Raw genomic sequence first — 19,972 nt, 5'->3', positions numbered from 1 at the left:
TTTGAGACCAGCCTGGCCAACATGGTGAAACCCCATCTCTACTAAAAATACAAAACTTAGCCAGGTGTGGTGGCGCACACCTGTAATCCCAGCTACCCAGGAGGCTGAGGCAGGAGAATCGCTGGAACTCAGGAGGTAGAGGCTGCAGTGAGCCGAGATCATACCATGGCACTCCAGTCTGAGTGAGAGAGGGAGACTCTGTCTCAACAACAAAACAAAACAAAACAACAACAACAACAAGAAAAACTTGTCTTTCTCCAAATTTGGGAAGTTTTCAGCCATTATTTCTTCAAATACTTTTTCTGCACCAATCTCTTTCTAATCTGCTAGGACTCCAGAGCCACAAAAGTTAGATCTTTTGATATGTTTCCACAGGACTAAGGATCTGTTAAATTTTTTTCAATCTTCTTTCCATTCTTTATCTTTTTTATTTTTAAAATTTATTTATTTATTTATTATTATTTTTTTTGAGATAAGGAGTCTTGCTCTGTCACGCAGGCTGGAGTGCAATGGTACGATCTCAGCTACCTACAACCTCTGCCTCCCAGATTCAAGCAATTCTCCTGCCTCAGCCTCTTGAGTAACTGGGATTATAGGTACTCACCACCACACCTGGTTAATTTTTGTATTTTTAGTAGAGACAGGGTTTCACTATGTTGGTCAGGCTGGTCTCGAACTCCTGACCTTGTGATCTGCCTGCCTCAGCCTCTCAAAGTGCTGGGATTACAGGCATGAGCCACCATGCCTAGTCCGTCTGGTATATTTTTTAAGGTGTGATTAGCATTTAAATCCGTGAACTTTGAGTAGAGTAGATTATCCTCTATAATTTGAGTAAGCCTCATGCAATCAGTGGGAGACCGTAAAAGTAAAGAGGAAGAAAGAATTCTGCCTCCAGAATGCCTTCAGACTCAAGATTGTAGCATACACTTTTCCCTGGGTCTCCAGCCTGCTGGCCTGCCTTAAAGAACCTGGACTTGCCTCTAAACACACACACACACACACACACACACACACACACACACTCTCTCTCTCTCTCTCTCTCTCTCTCTATATATATATATATATCTTCGTTCTGTTCCTCTGGAGAACCCTGACTAATATACATGTATTTCTGCTATTGAACCCATGTAGTGAGCTTTTAATTTGATATATTGTATTCTTATTATTTTTAGTGCATTGGTATTTTGTAAAGACTTCTTATTTATTTATTTTTTATTTTTTTAGATGAAGTTTAGCTCTTATTGCCCAGGCTGGAGTGCAATGGCACGATCTTGGCTCACTGCAACCTCTGCCTCCCAGGTTCAAGGGAGTCTCCTGCCTCAGCCTCCCGAGTAGCTGGGATTACAGGCGCCTGCCACCACGCCCAGCTAATTTTGTATTTCTATTTGAGATGGGGTTTCACCATGTTGGTCAGGCTGGTTTCGAATTCCTGACCTCAAGTGATCCACCTGCTTCGGCATCCCAAAGTTCTGGGATTACAGGTATGAGCCACTACACCCGGCCAAGACTTCATTTTTAGAGCAGTTTTAGGGTCACAGCAAAATTAAGAGGAAGGTACAGAGTTTTCCCATATATCCCTTGCTCCACACATGTATAGCCTCCCACATGATCAACATCCCCCACCAGAGTGGTACTTTTGTTACAGCTGATGAACCTACATCAACAACCATAATCACCCAAAGTCCATAGTTTACATTAGGATTCACTCTTGGTGTTGTATATTCTATGGGTTTGGACAAATATATAATGACATGAATCCATCCTCATAGTATCATACAGAGTATTTTCACTGCCCTAAAATATATTGTATTTTTACTCTCTAAAATTTCCATTTGGTTATTTTTTATAGTTTCTTTCTATTCTGCTGAGTACTATATTTTCATTTATTTAAAGAATGTTCAAGCCAGCTGTGGTGGCTCACTCCTGTAATTCCAGCACTTTGGGAGGCCGAGGCTGGAGACTTGCTTGAGCCCCCAAAGGGCGAGGCTGCCGGGAGCTGAGATCACACCACTGAACTCCAGCTTGTATGACAGAGCAAGACCCTGTCTCAAAAAAAATTAAAAAATTTAAAAATAAAGAAGAGTGTTCACCTTTACCTTTACCTCACCTCACAGAGCATAATTATAATCACTGCTTTGAAGTCTGTCTTTTAATTTCAACATCTAAATCATCTTGGATTTTGCATCTGTTGAATGTCTTTCCTCTTGAGAATTACAGTTTCATGGTTATTTGTATGCAAAGTAATTTTGGATTAGATCCTGGACATTTTAAAATACTATATTGTAAGAATCTGGGTCCTATTCAAGTCCTCTGGTGAATGTGATTTTTTTTTTTTTTAATCAGGCAGTCAACCTGGTTAGGCTCAGACTACAAGTTCTATCTTACCTTCTGTGTGCAGTTGGTTCAGTGTCAGTTCAATTTTCAAAGCCTTTGCCATGCTATTTTGGGCTTATTTCACATATGGCCTCCTCAGGGGTTAGTCTGGTGTTTTAAATCGTAGCTCAGTTCTCAAAGTCTGCTGTTTATTTGGGTCTGACCCACGCATGCTCAGCTCAGGGTTGAGTCTGGGATTTGTGCCATGTTCATACACACACGCGATTTAAGGATCCTCTCTCCAGTTCTCTCCTCTGTGATTCCCTCCACACTGTCCAGTTTTCAGGGGCCCATTTTCTCAGTCTTCTGGCCAGTAAAATGGGGCACCTTGGAGTTTTCTTCCCTGCACCGCCTGCAGCAGCTTTGCTGGAGACTTCCTCACTGATAAATGTTGGAAGAGAAGGTGGGGAAAAAAAATACAAGTAGCTCATCCCTGTATGAGCACTGTTTCAAGTTTTGGCTTTTCTTCCCAATTTACCCAGTCTTGCTTACTTTTCAGAGTTCCCAGGTAGTTGCTTTTTGTATTTTCTATAGAAATTTTAGTTGTCATAAGTGGGAGAGAGAGACTACAATGGGCTTACTCCATCTTGGCTGGCAACAGAAATCAATACATCCATAATATTTCTTTTTCTTTTTCTTTTTTTTTTTTTGAAATGAAGTCTTGCTCTGTCACCTGGGCTTGAGTGTATTGGCACGATCTCGGCTCACTGCAACCTTCGCCTCCCAGGTTCAAGCAATTCTCCTGCCTCAGCCTCCTGGGTAGCTGGGATTACAGGCGCGTGCCATCACACCTGGCTAATTATTTTTTTGTATTTTTATTATTTTTATTTTTATTTGTTTGGGGGGACAGAGTCTCGCTGTGTCACCAGGCTGGAGTGCAATGGCGTGAACTTGGCTCACTGCAATCTCCGACTCCCAGGTTCAAGCGATTCTCTTGCCTCAGCCTTCTAAGTAACTGGGATTACAGGCATGTGCCACCACGCCCAGCTAACTTTTGTATTTTTATTAGAGGCAGGGTTTCACCATGTTGGCCAGGCTGGTCTCAAACTCCTGACCTTGTGATCTGCCTGCCTCAGCCTCCCAAAGTGCTGGGATTACAGGCGTGAGCCACCGTGCCCGGCCTTTTTTTTGTATATTTAGTAGAGACGGGGTTTCATCATGTTGGCCAGGCTGACCTCAAGTGATCCACCCGCCTCGGCCTCCCAAAGTGCTGGGATTACAGGCGTGAGCCATCGCACCCAGCCCATAATATTACTTTTAGTGAGTTTGTGAGTGGTAAACCATACTTTTTTATATGTCTATAAACGTCTCTATTTTGCCTTTACTCTAGAAAGATTATTTATCTAGGTATAAAATCCTAGGTGGCTAATTATTTCCTTTTTCACTTTGAAACTATCATTCTGCTGTCTTCTGGTATCAGTTGTTGGCAGATGCAAAGTCGGCTAATGATTTAATTTTCATTTCTTAGTGCTAATGCCTTTTTTTTCTCTTTCGTTTTTTGGTCCAGACAGGTTTTCTGTTCACTCTTACACCCAGGCTGGAGTGCAGTGGCCTGATCATGGCACACGGCAGCCTCCTCCTCCTGGGCTTAAGCAATCCTCTGCCTTAGCCTTTTGAGTAGCTGGGACCACAGGCATGTGCCACCATGCCTGGCTAATTAAAAAAAAAAAAATTTTTTTTTTTTTTTTTTTTTGTAGAGATAGGGGTCTCGCCATGTTGCTCCACCTGGTCTAGAACTCCTGAGCTCAAGCTCTCCTCCTGCCTCAGACTCCCAAAATGCTAGGATTACAGGTGTGAGACACAGCTGGCCTCTTTTGCAGTTTTTTTTTTTTTTTTTTTGGTGGTTGTTTTGAAACAGGGTCTCACTCTGTCACCCAGGTTGGAGTGCAGTGGCACGATTGTGGCTTACTGCAGCCTGGAACTCCTGGGCTCAAGCCACCCTTCCACCTCAGCCTCCTGAGTAGCTGAGACTACAGGTGTACGTCACCATGCGTGGCTAATTTTTTTTGTATTTTTTTTGTAGGGATGGGCTTTTGCCATGTTGCCTAGGCGGGTCTCAAACTCCTGGGCTCAAGCAGTCCTCCTACCTCGGCCTCCCAAAGTGCTGGGATTACAAGCGTGAGCCACTTCACACAGCCTACTCTCTCTTTGGACTGAGGTTGCTTCTTTGGCCAGAAACTGGCTGGGTTGTGAGAAGATGTGGGCTGTAGATCTCCAGTTTCTCATGAGTTCAAAGGCTAGACTAATCCCCTTTTTATAGACAAAATGACATGGATTCCAAAACTTTTAGATACGGGTTGTTCCCACAGTCCACATAGTTCTCATTTCTGGGCTTATATCCTACCAGTACCTATTTCTTTCACTGGTTCATGGAAATCTGCAGCTTTCATGAAGATAACTTCCTTCACTAGCTAACTTCCTTCACTACTTCATTGCTTTGCATTTCTTTATTCCTTTTAAGATATTTAAATATATATCTTTTTTTTGTTTGTTTCTTGTTTTGTTTTGTTTTTGTTTTTGAGACAGAATCCTACTCTGTCGCCCAGGCTGGAGTGCAGTGGTGCATTTTAACTCACTGCAACCTCCGCCTCCTGGGTTCAAGCAATTCTCCTGCCTCAGCCTCCCGAATAGCTGGAATTACAGACATGTGCCACTATGCCCGGCTAATTTTTGTGTTTTAATAAAAACGGGGTTTCACCTTGTTGGTCAGGCTGGTTTCAAACTCCTGAACTCAGGTGATCCGCCCACCTTGGCCTCCCAAAGTGCGGGGATTACAGGCATGAGCCACTGCACCCGGCCTTAAATATGTTTCAGAGTAACTTTAAAGCCACTTAAGGCCATCTCATGAATCTTATTTCCTTCCTTCCTTCCTTCCTTCCTTCCTTCCTTCCTTCCTTCCTTCCTTCCTTCCTTCCTTCCTTCCTCCCTCCCTCCCTCCCTCCCTTCCTCCTTCCTTCCTTCCTTTCCTCCTTTCTTCCTTCTTTCCTTCCTTCTCTCCTTCCTTCTTTCCTTCTTTCCTTCCTTCCCTCCTTCTTTTCTTCCTTTCTTCCTTCTTTCCTCCATCCCTCCAATTATCCAGTCATTTACTTAACATTAATTGAATTCATATGCCACGTTCTATACTAGGTCCAGGGATAGAGAGAGAAATAAAACTCAGACCCTTTCCTCAGGATTCCTCAGCCTCTTCAATGCATTAATCCAGGCTGGGCTTGGTGGCTCATGCCTGTAATCCCAGCACTTTGGGAGGCCGTGGCGGGTGGATCTCTTGAGGTCAGGAGTTCGAGACTGCCTAGCCAACATGGTAAAACCCCGTCTCTACTAAAAATACAAAAATTACCCAAGCATGTTGGTGCATGCCTGTAATCCCAGCTACTCAGAAGGCTGAGGCAGGAGGATTGCTTGAACCCAGGAGGCAGAGGTTGCGGTGAGCCGAGATCATGCCACTGCATTCCAGCCTGGGCAACAGATCGAGACTGCATCTCAAAAAAATAAAAATTAAAAAAGTAATAAATAAATAAATAAAGCATTGTTAATCCAGAGAAAACAATTTCATGACATAGAACAGAATTGTAAAGAACTTGTGAAGTTGTGCTAGAAAAGTCTTTGATTTAAGTTAATCTATTGGCCAGGCACGGCAGCTCATACCCATAATTCTAACATTTTGGGAGGCCAAGGCAGGAGGATCATTTGAGCCCAGGAGTTAGAAACCAGCCTGGGAAATATGGTGAAACCCCGTATCTACAAAAACTACAAAAAATTAGACCAGGCTCAGTGGCTCACGCCTGTTATCCTAGCACTCTGGGAGGCCGAGGTGGGCAGAGCACAAGGTCAGGAATTCGAGACCAGCCTGGTCAACATGGTGAAACCCTGTCTCTACTAAAAATACAGAAATTGGCCGGTCGTGGTGGGGGGTGCCTCTAATCCCAGCTACTTGGGAGGCTGAGGCAGGAGAATCGCTTGAACCTTGGAGGTGGAGTTTGCAGTGAACCGAGAACGCACACTCCAGCCTGTGTGACAGAGCAAAACTCCTTCTCAAACAAAAACAAAAAAAACAGCAACAAAAAACACAAGACACTTTTATTATCTCACACTGTCAGTGAGTCAGGAGATTAAGCATGGTTTAGCTAGATGCTCTGCTTATGGCTCACAAAGCTTCAATCAAGGTGTCGGAGGGACTGCAGTCTCATCATCTGCTTGCAAGCTCACATGGTTGTTAGCAACCTTTAGTTTCTAGAAGGCTGCTGCACTGATGTCCTCAGTTTCTTGCTGGCTGTTAGCCAGAGGCTGTCCTCAGCTCCTTGCCGTATGGCCCTCTCCATACACAGCTTGCTTCTTTTATGCCAGCAAGGAGAGAGTGTCTTTGCAAGGGGGCATTACAATCATCATGTAATCATTCTGAACGTAATGTACTCATGTATATGCAACCATGTACATTCTGTCACCTTAGCCATATACTACTGATTAGAAGCAAGTCATGGTTCCTCCCACTTTCAAGAGGACGGGATCACACAGGAGCATGAACAGCAGGAGGCAGGGATCATGGGTGCCACTCTAGAGTCTGTGTGTCACAAATATTCATACATTTTTTTTCTAGCTGTGTCCATTGAAGTAGCCTAAAAGTAACTTCACGCTGTAATAATGAACATCCCTAGTGCTCAGGTTGTGGTCCTTAAAAACCATTCCCCCGGTCTGGCGTGGTGACTCACACCTGTAATCCCAGCACTTTTGGAGGCTGAGGTGGGCGGATCACCTGAGGTCGGGAGTTTGAGACCAGCCTGACCAACATGGAGAAACCCCGTCTCTACTAAAAATACAAAATTAGCTGGACGTGGCGGTGGGCGGCTGTAATCCTAGCTACTCGAGAGGCTGAAGCAGGAGAATCGCTGGAACCCAGGAGGCGGAGGTTGCGGTGAGCCGAGATTGCGCCATTGCACTCCAGCCTGGGCAACAAGAACAAAACTCCATCTCAAACAACAACAACAACGACAACAACAACAAACCAAACCATCCCCCCCATTAAAGGGAATCTGGGCTCTTTGAAGCAATGTCTTATTCCAGGTCTGTGGCCGGGAAAGTACAAGGAAAGCCAAGTCTATTTGATTGTGCTAGAAATCAGTCAAGTTCTCAAGTATCATTTGGGTCATATACCATTGGTCACAGTCATGACATTTAGAACATTATAAAGGCTAATGGTGGAAACAGATGGAATCTATGAAAGTCCATGATTTTTTTTTCTTTTTTGAGACAAGGTCTTGCTCTGTTGCCCAGGCTGGAGTGCAGTGGTGCGATCACGGCTCACTGCAGCCATGACCTCCCGGGTTCAAGCAGTCCTCCTACCTCAGCCTTCCAGGTAGCTGGAACAACAGACTCCTGGCTAATTTTTCTTTTCTCTTTTTTGTAGAGACGAGGTCTCACTATGTTGTCCAAGCTGGTTTCAAAATCCTGGCCTCAAGTGATCCTCTCACCTCGGCCTCCCAAAGCACTGGGATTACAGGCATGAGCCACTGCACCGGGTCCACTTCCCCTTTTATCAGGATCTTTGAGATTACATTGGCCCTGCTTGGATAATCCTGGATAATCTCCCCATCCCAAGATCCTTAATTTAGTGGCATCCGTATAGTCCTTTTTGCCATGTAAAATGTTCCAGAAACTAGATTATGGATATCTTTAAGGGGCCATTATTCCGTCTACTACAGAATGTGCGTTTTCGTTTTTAGTTTTGTGTATGCATTTTCTAATTTTATGTAATGTGCATGAATTACTTAAAGTGCATATGTTAAAAATAGAACAATGTTATAGTTTATTTTCAAGTGACATGAAATGTGGTTATTTATCTTTTATTAACTGTCTATTACCTTTTTTTTTCTTTTGAGACGGAGTCTTGCTCTGTGGCCCAAGCTGGAGTGCAGTGGCATGATCTCAGCTCACTGCAAGCTCCGCCTCTCGGGTTCACGCCATTCTTCTGCCTCAGGCTCCTGAGTAGCTGGGACTACAGGCGTGCACCACCACGCCCGGCTAATTTTTGTATTTTTAGTAGAGGTGGGGTTTCGCCATGTTGGCCAGGCTGGTCTCAAACTCCTGACCTCAAGTGATCTGCCCACCTTGGCCTCCCAAAGTGCTGGGATTACAGGCATGAGGCACCTTGCCCGTCCTGAAGCTTCAGTTTCATATGTAGCCAGTTATTACTTCATGCTAAATCAGAAAATTCCAATTCATAATTTTATGTTGTCAGAAACGGCAGCAAGTGTTTTGTCGCTAGGTCAGAAACTTCTGTGTGTTGGGCCGGGCGCGGTGGCTCACGCCTGTAATCCCAGCACTTTGGGAGGCCGAGGCGGGCGGATCACAAGGTCAGGAGATCGAGACCACGGTGAAACCCCGTCTCTACTAAAAATACAAAAAATTAGCCGGGCGCGGTTGTGGGCACCTGTAGTCCCAGCTACTCGGGAGGCTGAGGCAGGAGAATGGCGTGAACCCGGGAGGCGGAGCTTGCAGTGAGCCGAGATCGCGCCACTGCACTCCAGCCTGGGCGACAGAGCGAGACTCCGTCTCAAAAAAAAAAAAAAAAAAAAAAAGAAACTTCTGTGTGTTAGATGGAACGGGGACCCAGAAATTGAGAAGTCATTTCTTCCATTTAGTGGGCAGGAGCCAAGAATGTCATATGTCCTTCAATGCATGTGACATTCCTGCAAGGAAGAATTTTCCTACGTCTAACATAATTTTCAAATTGTCTCCCTAGACATTTGTGTATATGAGAACCTATTTGTGATTATCTGAGCCTAAACCTAACCTTGTTTTACCTGTAAACTCAAAGCACTATTTTTAAATGAAATTTATTTAAAAAAATATGAAATGCTTTCACAAATGTGCATGTCATCTAGCACGGGGGCCATGCTTATTTTCTTTGTATCAATATAATTCCAATGTTAGTATATTGCTGCTGAAGCAAGCAATAACTCAAAGGATTTTCTGCACGGTTTTAATATATGTGGAATTTTCCAGGAACGGAACTACTATGTAAATTGAAAGGAGTGTGTGTTGTTTTGTTTGGAACTTTTCCAAGAATAGCTTAATGTTTTAGAAAATCACACCAATGACATCAATGTCATTTATGGGCTGTGCTGGATATCTTCCATTTGCCTTTCCAGACTCACTCCACCCTTCTTTACCTGCTCTGTGCCCAGCAAAGGGGCTGTAGCAACAGGTTTCCTTGCCTTCCAGCTTCTGGGTGGGTTCACTCAGTGCGAAGCATTGGCAGGAGATCTGGAAGGTGGGAGGAGAGTGAGGTGTGCCATTCGAAATGACCATCAAGGCTAGGTTGAATGTGCAAAGCCATATTCCATTAGAAAATGAAAATGTAATATGTAAGTTTGGGTCCAAGCTGGTTGGAGGGCAAAAGTAAACTGCATGAAGAGGTGGTTCAGACCCTCACGATGCTTGTGGCTACTGCTTTACTTCTCCTTTAACCCAGATCTGTGACTTCCCAGAGAGTTCCTTATGACTGAATAGCAGAGAAAGAGCAAGGTTTATGATGCACAGTTTCCCAGCACCACCTAAAAGTGGGTGGTAGCTGCATTCTAGGCCCTGAAAGACAGTGGTGAAGGGGCAACATTTTGGGCAGTACTTCTTGTTGTCCCTTTCATGTGGAAGGAGAGATGGCCTATTTTCTCTATGGGCATATTGTTGGGAGAGGCGATCCCCCATGGCCTAGAGAGTTCCTGCTAGTTCTTGTTGGGCATGCCAAGAATGCAAGGTCCTGACTGCTCTTTAGCTGGGCCGTTTCTCAGGGCTCTATTGCAAGGAGCTGCCTTGGGGGATGAGGTGATATCTCCTTCTGGGACAAAGAGCAGGCTTGCTTTCCCCAAGGCCGGTATTCCTTGGCTGTGATGCAAACCTGCACTGTGTACACAGTGTATCCACCTGGGCCCCTTCGCAAGGTCCTGTGGGACTTGGAGACTCAGGGAACCGCATGATCCCGTGGGAGACTTAGAGAACTGACACAAATATGCTGATCCTCATGCTGCTAGCTCGTGCTGCTGACATCCATGAAATGGATATGTGGATCCACAAAAGGCTAACATGTAAATAGGGGGAATTCCCAGACCCTGGCAAATATTCGTTAGAAACATTGCAGTTGGTTTTACAAGCTTTTGAACATCATGTGACTTGTACGTGATTTCGCATTGAAGGGTACAACTCAATTATTTCTCTGTAGTTTTGGTCCCTAAGGGAAAAACTTGGTCACTTTTGTGTTTGAATGATTTTTTTGTTGTTGTTATTCAGGCAAAACTCTACTGGCAAAGGTATCACTGCACATCTGTTGGAAAAAACAGGTCACTTTTAATGACTTCATGAAAGTGTTTGACAAAGTTTCATAGCAAACAGTACTAAGGACTAAGGGTGACTGGATTGCCGATATAATAAACCAGAAATTTAAATACTGTCATTTTTGTCTATTCATCCTGTAGATGGATAACATCACATGCCTCAAATTCCAATTGTTCATAATATTATTTTGTCCCTTTCTTTTCCATAGTAACTTTTAAGCTTCTCAGATCTGTTTTTACTTTTTTCAGTTCTAAATAATGGAATTCCAGGATTTCATCTGCAACACCACAGGCCCTCCTGACTGCTGGTATAATAAATCCTAGCAACGGAATAAGGAAAAAGTGATTATTCTGGTCTCTTAAAATACCCTTGAAAATGTTATTTCTAACAAAGGGCTCTTGTAAGACATCTAGAACTCTGAGCTTGTGACTTGATCTATGAATATTACCTTGGCCTTAAAAAACTTGAAATTCTTGGCCAGGCTCAGTGGCTCACGCCTATAATCCCAGCACTTTGGGAGGCTGAGGTGGGCGGATCACCTGAGGTCAGGAGTTTGAGACCAGCCTGGCCAACATAGTAAAACCTCATCTCTACTAATACAAAAATTAGCCGGGCGTGGTGGTGCACCCATGTAATCCCAGCTACTCCGGAGACTGAGGCAGGAGAATTGCTTGAACCCGGGAGGCAGAGGTTACAGTGAGACAAGATCTTGCCACTCCACTCCAACCTGGGCAACAGAGGAGACTTTGTCTCCACAAGAAAAGAAAAGAAAAGAAAAAAGAAAAAAAGCCTGTAATTCTTTTGGTTTGTATCATTTAATAATCTGTTCCCCTAGTAATAATATTTAAATTGACTTCTCCATGTCCTAAAAGCTGTGAATACCTATGAGTTTTCTTTTTTCTTCCTTTCTTTTTTTTTTTTTTTTTTTTTGAGACAGAGTCTCCCTCTGTCTCCCAGGCTGGAGTGCAGTGGTGCGATCTCGGCTCACTGCAACCTCCACCTCCCTGGTTCGAGCAATTCCCCTGCCTCAGCCTCCTGAGTAGCTGGACTACAGGTGCACACCACCACACCCGGCTAATTTTTTTGTAGTTTCAGTAGAGGCAGGGTTTCACCATGTTGGCCAGACTGGTCTCGAATTCCTGACCTCAGGCAATCCACCCGCCTTGGCCTCCCAAAGTACTGGGATTACAGGCGTGAGCTACCATGCCCGGCCAAGTTTTCTTTAATAGCTAAGTGAATTGAAAATTTTTGTGCAGACAAAACCCTGTATGTAAATGTTTATAGCACTTTTATTATTTATTATTTATTTATTTTTGAGACGGAGTCTCACTCTGTCACCCAGGCTGGAGTGCAATGGCGTGATCTAGGCTCACTTGCAACCTCCGCCTGCCAGGTTCAAGCAATTCTCCTGCCTTAGCCTCCCAAGTAACTGGGATTACAGGTGCATGACGCTACGTCCAGCTAATTTTTTTGTATTTTAGTAGAGACGGGGTTTCACCATGTTGCCCAGGCTGGTCTCCAAGTCCTGAGCTCAGGCAATCCACCTGCCTCAGCCTCCCAAAGTGCTAGGATTACAGGCATGAGCCACTGCACCTGGCCTATAGCAGTTTTATTTATTTATTTATTTATTTATTTTGAGACAGAGTCTTACTCTGTCACCCAGGCTGGAGTGTAATGGCGTGATCTCGGCTCACTGCAACCTCTGCCTCCCAGGTTCAAACAATTCTCCTGCCTCAGCCTCTTGAGTACCTGGGATTACAGGTGCGTTCCACCACACCTAGCTCATTTTTGTATTTTTAGGAGAGATGGAGTTTCACCATGTTAGCCATCTGGTCTCAAACTCCTGACCACCCACCTCGGCCTCCCAAAGTGCTGGGATTATAGGTGTGAGCCACTGCGCCTGGCCTCACAGCAGTTTTATTAATAACTGGGAACAATGAAGATGTCCTTTAGCAAGTGAATGGGTAAACAAACTGTGGTATATGTGTACAGTGGAATACTCATCAATGAAAAAAAGGAAAAGTCTATTGACTCACTCAACAATACGTGTGAATCTTGTTTTATTTTTTTGAGACAGAGTCTTGCTCTGTCGCCCAGGCTGGAGAGCAGTGGCACGATCTCGGCTCACTGCAAGCTCTGCCTCCCGGGTTCACGCCATTCTCCTGCCTCAGCCTCCCGAGTATCTGGGACTACAGGCGCCCGCCACCACACCCGGCTAATTTTTTTGTATTTTTAGTAGAGACGGGGTTTCACCGTATTAGCCAGGATGGTCTCGATTTCCTGACCTCGTGATCCACCTGCCTCGGTCTCCCAAAGTGTTGGAATTACAGGCGTGAGCCACCGTGCCCGGTCAAATCTTGTTTTTTTTGTGGTAAAATATATATAACAAACATAGATGAATCTTTTTTTTTTGAAACAGAGTCTTGCTGGGCGAGGTGGCTCATGCCTGTAATCCCAGCACTTTGGGAGGCTGAGGGTTGTGGATCACGAGGTCAGGAGTTCTAGACCAGCCTGGCCAACATGGTGAAACCCGGTCTGTACTAAAAATACAAAAATTAGCCAGGTGTGGTGGTCAGCGCGCCTGTAATCCCAGCTACTCGGGAGGCTGTGGCAGGAGAATCACTTGAACCCGGGAAGCGGAGGTGGCAGTGAGCCAGGATCGCGTCACTGCACTCCAGCCTGGGCGACAGAGGAAGACACTGTCTAGAAAAAAAAAAAAAATTACCCAGTCTCTGCTAAGTCTTTATCAGCAGCATGAGAGCAGACTAATACAAGGCTCTGGGGGGAAATTCATTTCCTTGCCTTTTCTAGCTTCTGGAGGCCATCTGCATACATTAGTTGCTGACCCCTTCCTCACATCACTTCAACCTCTTGCTTCTATCCTCACCTCTCCTATGACCTCCTTTGACCTTCTTGCCACCCTCTTTTAAGGACCCTTGTTATTATTAATACATTTAGGGCCCACCTGGATAATCTAGGATAATCTCATCTTGAGATCCTTAATATAATCACATTTGCCAAGTCCGTTTGCCATATTAAGGTAACATTCACAGATTTTGGGGATTAGGACATGGATATCTTTCCGGGGTCATTCTTCAGTCTAGAACGGGACTGAAAACAGATCAGTGGTTGCCAGGGGTAGGGGAGAAGGAAGGGTTGAGTACATGAGGGTGGTGGTGGATATACGATTCTACAATTGTCGAAACCTGTGGAATGGTACAACACCACCAAGAGTGAACATTACTGTATGCAAATTGAAAAAAGAATCAACCTGGTTTTCAGTGATTCCAGGATGAAATGCAGAGGATGACAAAAGAAATTAATTGTACCTGGAGAAAACTGTTAAGTGAATTAAACCAGGCACAGAATGACAAATACTGCATGACTCACTTATATGTGGAATCTAAAAAAGTTGAAAAAATTGGCCAGGCGTGGTGGCTCACGCCTGTAATTCCAGCACTTTGGGAGGCCAAGGTGGGCGGACCACCTGAGATTGGGAGATCGAGACCAGCCTGACCAACTTGGAGAAACCACATCTCTACTAAAAATACAAAATTAGCGGGCGTGGTGGCACATGCCTATAATCCTAGCTACTCGGGAGGCTGAGGCAGGAGAATCGCTTGAATCCGGGAGGTGGAGGTTGCTGTGAGCCGAGATGGCGCCATTGTACTCCAGCCTGGGCAACAAGAGCGAAACTCCATCTCAAGAAAAAAAAAAAGTTGAAAACATAAGAAATAAAGAAGCAGAGAGTAGAAAGGTGGTTACCAGGGGCTGGGGAAGGGGAGGGGTGCTGGTGTTGGGGAGATATTGATCAAAGGATCGAAAATTTCAGTTAGACAGGAGGAATAAGTGCAAGAGAGCTACTGTACATCGTGCTGCATGTAGTTAATAACAATATATTGTATACTTGAAAATTGCTAAGAGAGTATATTTTCGGTGTTCTCACCATGAAACATAATAAGTGTGAGAAGAAATGCATATGTTAATTAGCTTGATTTAGTCATTTCACACAATGTATACATATTTCAAAACAACATTTTGTACAGGGTTAATGTACAATTTTTATTTGTCAATTAAAAAATAATAAAAATGTAATTTTATGAAAAATGTATGACATTACTGAAGATGGTGGGGAAGAAGTTGCTGATTAAGCAACGTTTGCAAAAAAGTGTTTTGACTAGATAGTGTAAGGCTATAGACAAAAAAGACTGTATGTAGGCTGGGCGAGGTGGCTCACGCCTGTAACCCCAGCACTTTGGGAGGCCGAGGCGGGTGGATCACCTGAGGTGAGGAGTTCAAGACCAGCCTGGCCAACATGGTGAAACCCCATCTCTACTAAAAATATAAAAATTAGCCAGGTTTGGTGGTGGGCGCCTGTAATCCCAGCTACTAGAGAGACTCAGGCAGGAGAATTGCTTGAACCTGGGAGATGGAGGTTGTGGTGAACTGAGACCCCGCCACTGTACTCCAGCCTGGATGACAGAGTGAAACTGTGTCAAAAAAAACAAAAAAACAAACAAAAACAACTGTATATAAACACTGTACTTTAGTTGGGAGCATCAAAGAGCAAAATCACAACAATGTAGTTTTAAGATCTTAGTTTGCTTTTTTGTGTGTGATTCTAGAATTGGGCAACATTTTATTCTGTAAAATAGAGTAAATGTTCCAACGGACTGCACAGAGGAGGTTGATTTTATAGACAGAAAGGGCTAAAGAAAGCAGAAACAAAGAACAAAAAGTGGACTGGTCATTTCAAAGTTACTTTCCTTGTAAAGTGGGAACAGGGAAACAGAACAATAGACAAATAATTGATTGGTTAACATGAGGTTACTTCAGATTACTTTTTGTTGTAAGGACTAAAGGCAAAGGGAACTTCATTATCATGCCGATGGAAACTGGCCTGCTTGGGAAATTGGGCTTTGTCTGTCTCCTGATTTCTCAGAAGGCCAGCTAACAACTCAGTTTTAGTCTGATGATGTAGATTTTTTTTTTTTTTTTTGAGACAGAGTCTCGCTCTGTCGCCCAGGCTGGAGTGCAGTGGCACGATCTTGGCTCACTGCAACCTCTGCCTCCAGGGTTCAAGCAATTCTCCTGCCTCAGCCTCTCTAGTAGCTGGGATTACAGGCACGCACCACCACCACTCCCAGCTAATTTTTGTATTTTTAGTAGAGATGGGGTTTCCACCATGTTGGCCAGGCTGGTCTTGAACTCCTGACCTCAGGTGATCCGCCTGCCTCAGCCTCCCAAAGTGCTGGGGTTACAGGCGTGAGCCACCGCGCCCAGCCATGATGCAGATCTTTAGTATGAACGACTCCATTCTGGTTTATAGTCTGCTCTGTTGGGGCCTAGTGTAGGAGCTTAGTCCAAAACAATGGCCTGATATAATTTTTATGTAACAGGAGATGGATACAGAAATATAGATGTATACGTATATATAGGTTAGTATACATAGATATATTTCCTAGCTTTGACTGTTGAGATGGGCTGGAAGCAGTGAGATCCCAGCAGCACTGAGCACACTTAGCACCCAGATCTTCGTTTCCAAATACCAGTCTCCAATAAAGGAAACCAGAGCTCCTTGAAGAAATGGCTGCCTCTAGGTCTAGGGCAGGAAAAATACAAGATGCGCATGGAACACGTGGTAGTACCGGAAAGAAAAGACAGGAAGAGCCTGCACCTGGCCTCTCCAGGCCCCTTGTGGAGTCGTCTGCTTGGTGGATAGCCTGACTTTCATGCTCTTGCTATAGTGGGTCCCCCTCCCTGTAATCAAGTGTAGACTTGTAAGCTTTGTCATTTGGGGTCCTGTGAGTCTTCTTTAGCAACTGAACCCTATTTAAGTGCCACTGTTAGTCCAGCTATACTGTATATTCAGTTTTTTTAAACATTGCACAGGCACTAGGAAAAATAGGTGTATTGTCTGCTGTATGTGTTTCTTTCCAGGAAGCTGTTGAGACTTATTATTAAGTGATTCTTTATCCTTAATAAATTCACTTCATTCATTTCAATGCCATTTATTTATTTATGGAGTGTCAAATTCTATTAATGTAAGTATTTTCATCTTTGATTTCTCCTAATTTGCATTTGTTTTATATATGTCCCCTTCTCTTATTTTAATCTTTTTGTTGCATTTTGTGCTTATTTTAAATAACATAAAATTGAAATCTGAATTCAATTTGGGGATCTTAATTGTTAATAGAGGAGTAGAGTCCATTTACATTTATCATTGCTAATACATCGCCCAGGCTGGAGTGCAGTGGCACGATTTCGGCTCCCTGCGAGTTCTGCCTCCCAGGTTCACACCATTCTTCTGCCTCAGCCTCCTGAGTAGCTGGGACTACAGGGGCCCGCCACGACGCCTGGCTAATTTTTTGTATTTTTAGTAGAGACAGGTTTCACCATGTTAGCAGGATGGTCTTTATCTCCTGACCTCATGATCCACCCGCCTCAGCCTCCCAAAGTGCTGGGATTACAGGCGTGAGCCACCGCGCCCGGCCTCGTCTGTTTTATTATACAGGTCATATTTTTCTTTTCTTGTTTTTGTTTTTAAGACAGGGTCCTTCTCCGTAGCTGGAGTGCAGTGGGGTGATCTTGGATCACTGCAATTTCCATTTCCTGGACTCAAGTGATCCTCCCACCTCAGCCTCCTAAGCAGCTGGGACTACAGGCACCCCTCACCACTCCCAGCTAATTTTTAAAATTTTTTGTAAAGACAATGTCTCACTATATTGCCCAGGCTTGTCTCAAATTCCTGGGCTCAAGCAATCCTGCCTCGGCCTTTCAAAGTACTGGGATTACAGGTGTGAGCCACTGCACCTGCCATATTTTCCTATGCTATTTTTAATGTTTCCTTGTCATTGTTTTCTTTTATGATTTTTCTTTTTTGAAAATTTTTTTATTGAGCTGGAGTCTTGCTCTGTTGCCCCAGGTTGGAGTGCAGTGGCGCGATCTCAGCTCACTGCCAACATCTGCCGCCTGGGTTGAAGCAATTCTTGTGCCTCAGACTCCTGAGCTGGGACTACAGGCGCGTGCCACTACACCTGGCTAATTTTTTTTGTATTTTTAGTAGATGTGGGGGTTTCGCCATGTTGACCAGGCTGGTCTCGAACTCCTGACCTCAAGTGATTTGCCCTCCTCGGTCTCCCAAAGTGCTGGGATTACAGGCGTGAGCCACCGCGCCCAGCCTTACGGTTTTTCTCTTGTTTTTTTTTCTTCTCCCTTTTGAGTGTTTGCTTTTTATCTTCTTCAGTTCCTTGGAAGGCATATACACTCCTTTTGATACTGGCGAATGCAACCTTTCAGTTTTCCAAAAGCATTCTGTGGGTACTGGGAAAGTAATGTATAAGGTGTTTTTTTCGTTTTTATTTTTGTTTTTGTTTTTGTTTTGTGAGACGGAGTTCCGCTCTTGTCACCCAGGCTGGAGTGCAATGGCACCATCTCAGCTCACTGCAGCCTCCACCTCCCAGGTTCAAGCAATTCTCCTGCCTCAGCCTCCCGTGTAGCTGGGATTATAGGCCAGCATGCTCGGTTAATTTTTGTATTTTAGTTGAGATGGGGTTTCTCCATGTTGGTCAGACTGGTCTCGAACTCCCAATCTCAGGTGATCCTCCTGCCTCGGCCTCCCAAAATGCTGGGATTACAGGCATGAGCCACCGTGCCTGGCCTGTATAAGGTATTTTAATAGCAAGAAAGTTATCAATAATTGCTAGGTTCCCATCAAAAGGACTAAGGAGCCAACTTAAAGAAGTTCCTACTAGCCAAAATTAAAATAATTTGAGTATCAATAGAAATAATTGCAGTTGATTGAAACACATCAAATAAGTTTGAGCCCATGAATTTATAATATTACCAAACAAACTTATTTTTACCTTTAAAAAAACCTGATTGAGGTAGAGGACTTCCAAAATAGTGGGATGAGGAGATCAGTAGATATACTCCCAAATGGAACAAACTTTCACTGGTGAAAATTATTATTGTTTTTGTCTTTTTGTCTTCATATTTTTGGGGGGGGGGAATAGGATCTTGCTCTGTTGCCCAGGACAGAGTATAGTGGCATGATCATGGTTCACTGCAGCCTCAACCTCCCAGGCTGGTCTTGAACTGCTCAAGTGGAGAAACTTATTCAAGAAAAGCTACCTACTAAACCTTGGGAAGAACAATGGGAGTCTGTGGCATTTGAACCCCAAAATGCTTCCTGTCCTCCCACCTCAAGCTCAGTGTGTTAGAAGCTCTACTCTGGGAAAACACAGCCAGGAAGATGGGACACCCTTTCTTCCCAGATCCCAGAGTAGGGCTATGGTTTTACTCCAGGAAGGGCAGGCCATCAGCATCTTTCATCACCACCAGTTCTGTGTTACAGAAGTTGTATTCCAGGCAACTGCAGGGCAGAGGATTGGAGCTCCCTCCTCCTTCCAGCCTCCACCTTAGAGCAGAAGTTCTACTGCATGGAGGCAGGCTGCAGTACTGTGCCTTGCTTGCTCACTGGGTAGAGTTTCCACACCAGGAGGAGGGAGATGAGAAGACCAGGGGCTACTGTCTTTGTCCAGTGCCCCTCCTGAAGAGCAAGTGTGTCACTCTGGGAAAAGCAGGCCACCATCTTCCTCCCCCTTTCCAGCTCAGGAGTAGTGGTACAGAGGTTCTGTCCAGCAGGAGAGGCAAACCAAAAGAACAGATTGCTGGCCAGGTGTGGTGGCTCACGCCTGTAATTCCAGCACTTCGGGAGGCCGAGGCGGGCAGATCATTTGAGGTCAGGAGTTCGAGACCAGCCTGGCCAACATGGGGAAACCCTGTCTCTACTAAAAATACAAAAATTAGCCAAGCATGTTGGTGGACGCCTGTAATCCCAGCTAGTCAGGAAGCTGAGGCAGGAGAATCACTTGAACTGGGAAGGTGGAGGTTGCAGTGAGCCAAGATCACACCATTATACTCCAACCTGGGCAACAGAAGGAGATTCTGTCAAAAAAAAAAAAAAAAAAATCCATAGAACAATCACCTAGAAATTAGAAGAGGCTAACAAGTGGGTGTGAAGTAGACCAGCCAAAAGCTTAACAAGTTGATCAGGGAAATAGAGAGCCTAGAGTCGGTCATCCCTGGTGGTCATGGAGACTGTGTGTGCCCAAGGCTGTGGCCTCTGAGGAAAACACTAGCAGCTCCACATTGCATGGGAACCTAGACTTCACCAAACTAGTCCAATCAAGTCACTAAACAAATAACAAGCAAATACAATAGGTCCTGTAGGTAGGTAAGGGGGAATCAGTATCCAGAGTTGCTACCATAG

General features: G+C 44.4%; 1 non-coding gene across 1 annotated transcript; it reads right to left on the bottom strand.

Annotated features, from left to right (window-relative positions):
- Positions 1 to 9,211: 9,211 nt before the first annotated feature.
- Positions 9,212 to 9,322, bottom strand: LOC112424284 (U6 spliceosomal RNA). The gene has a single exon (XR_003015019.1). It is a non-coding gene; the product is annotated as a U6 spliceosomal RNA (small nuclear RNA).
- Positions 9,323 to 19,972: the final 10,650 nt, after the last annotated feature.

Source organism: Macaca nemestrina, chromosome X (assembly GCF_043159975.1).
Source record: "Macaca nemestrina isolate mMacNem1 chromosome X, mMacNem.hap1, whole genome shotgun sequence".
Classification (NCBI taxonomy): Eukaryota; Metazoa; Chordata; class Mammalia; order Primates; family Cercopithecidae; genus Macaca; species Macaca nemestrina.
The sequence above is the reverse complement of the archived record's forward strand: the minus strand, read 5'-3'. Positions and strand labels throughout refer to the sequence as shown.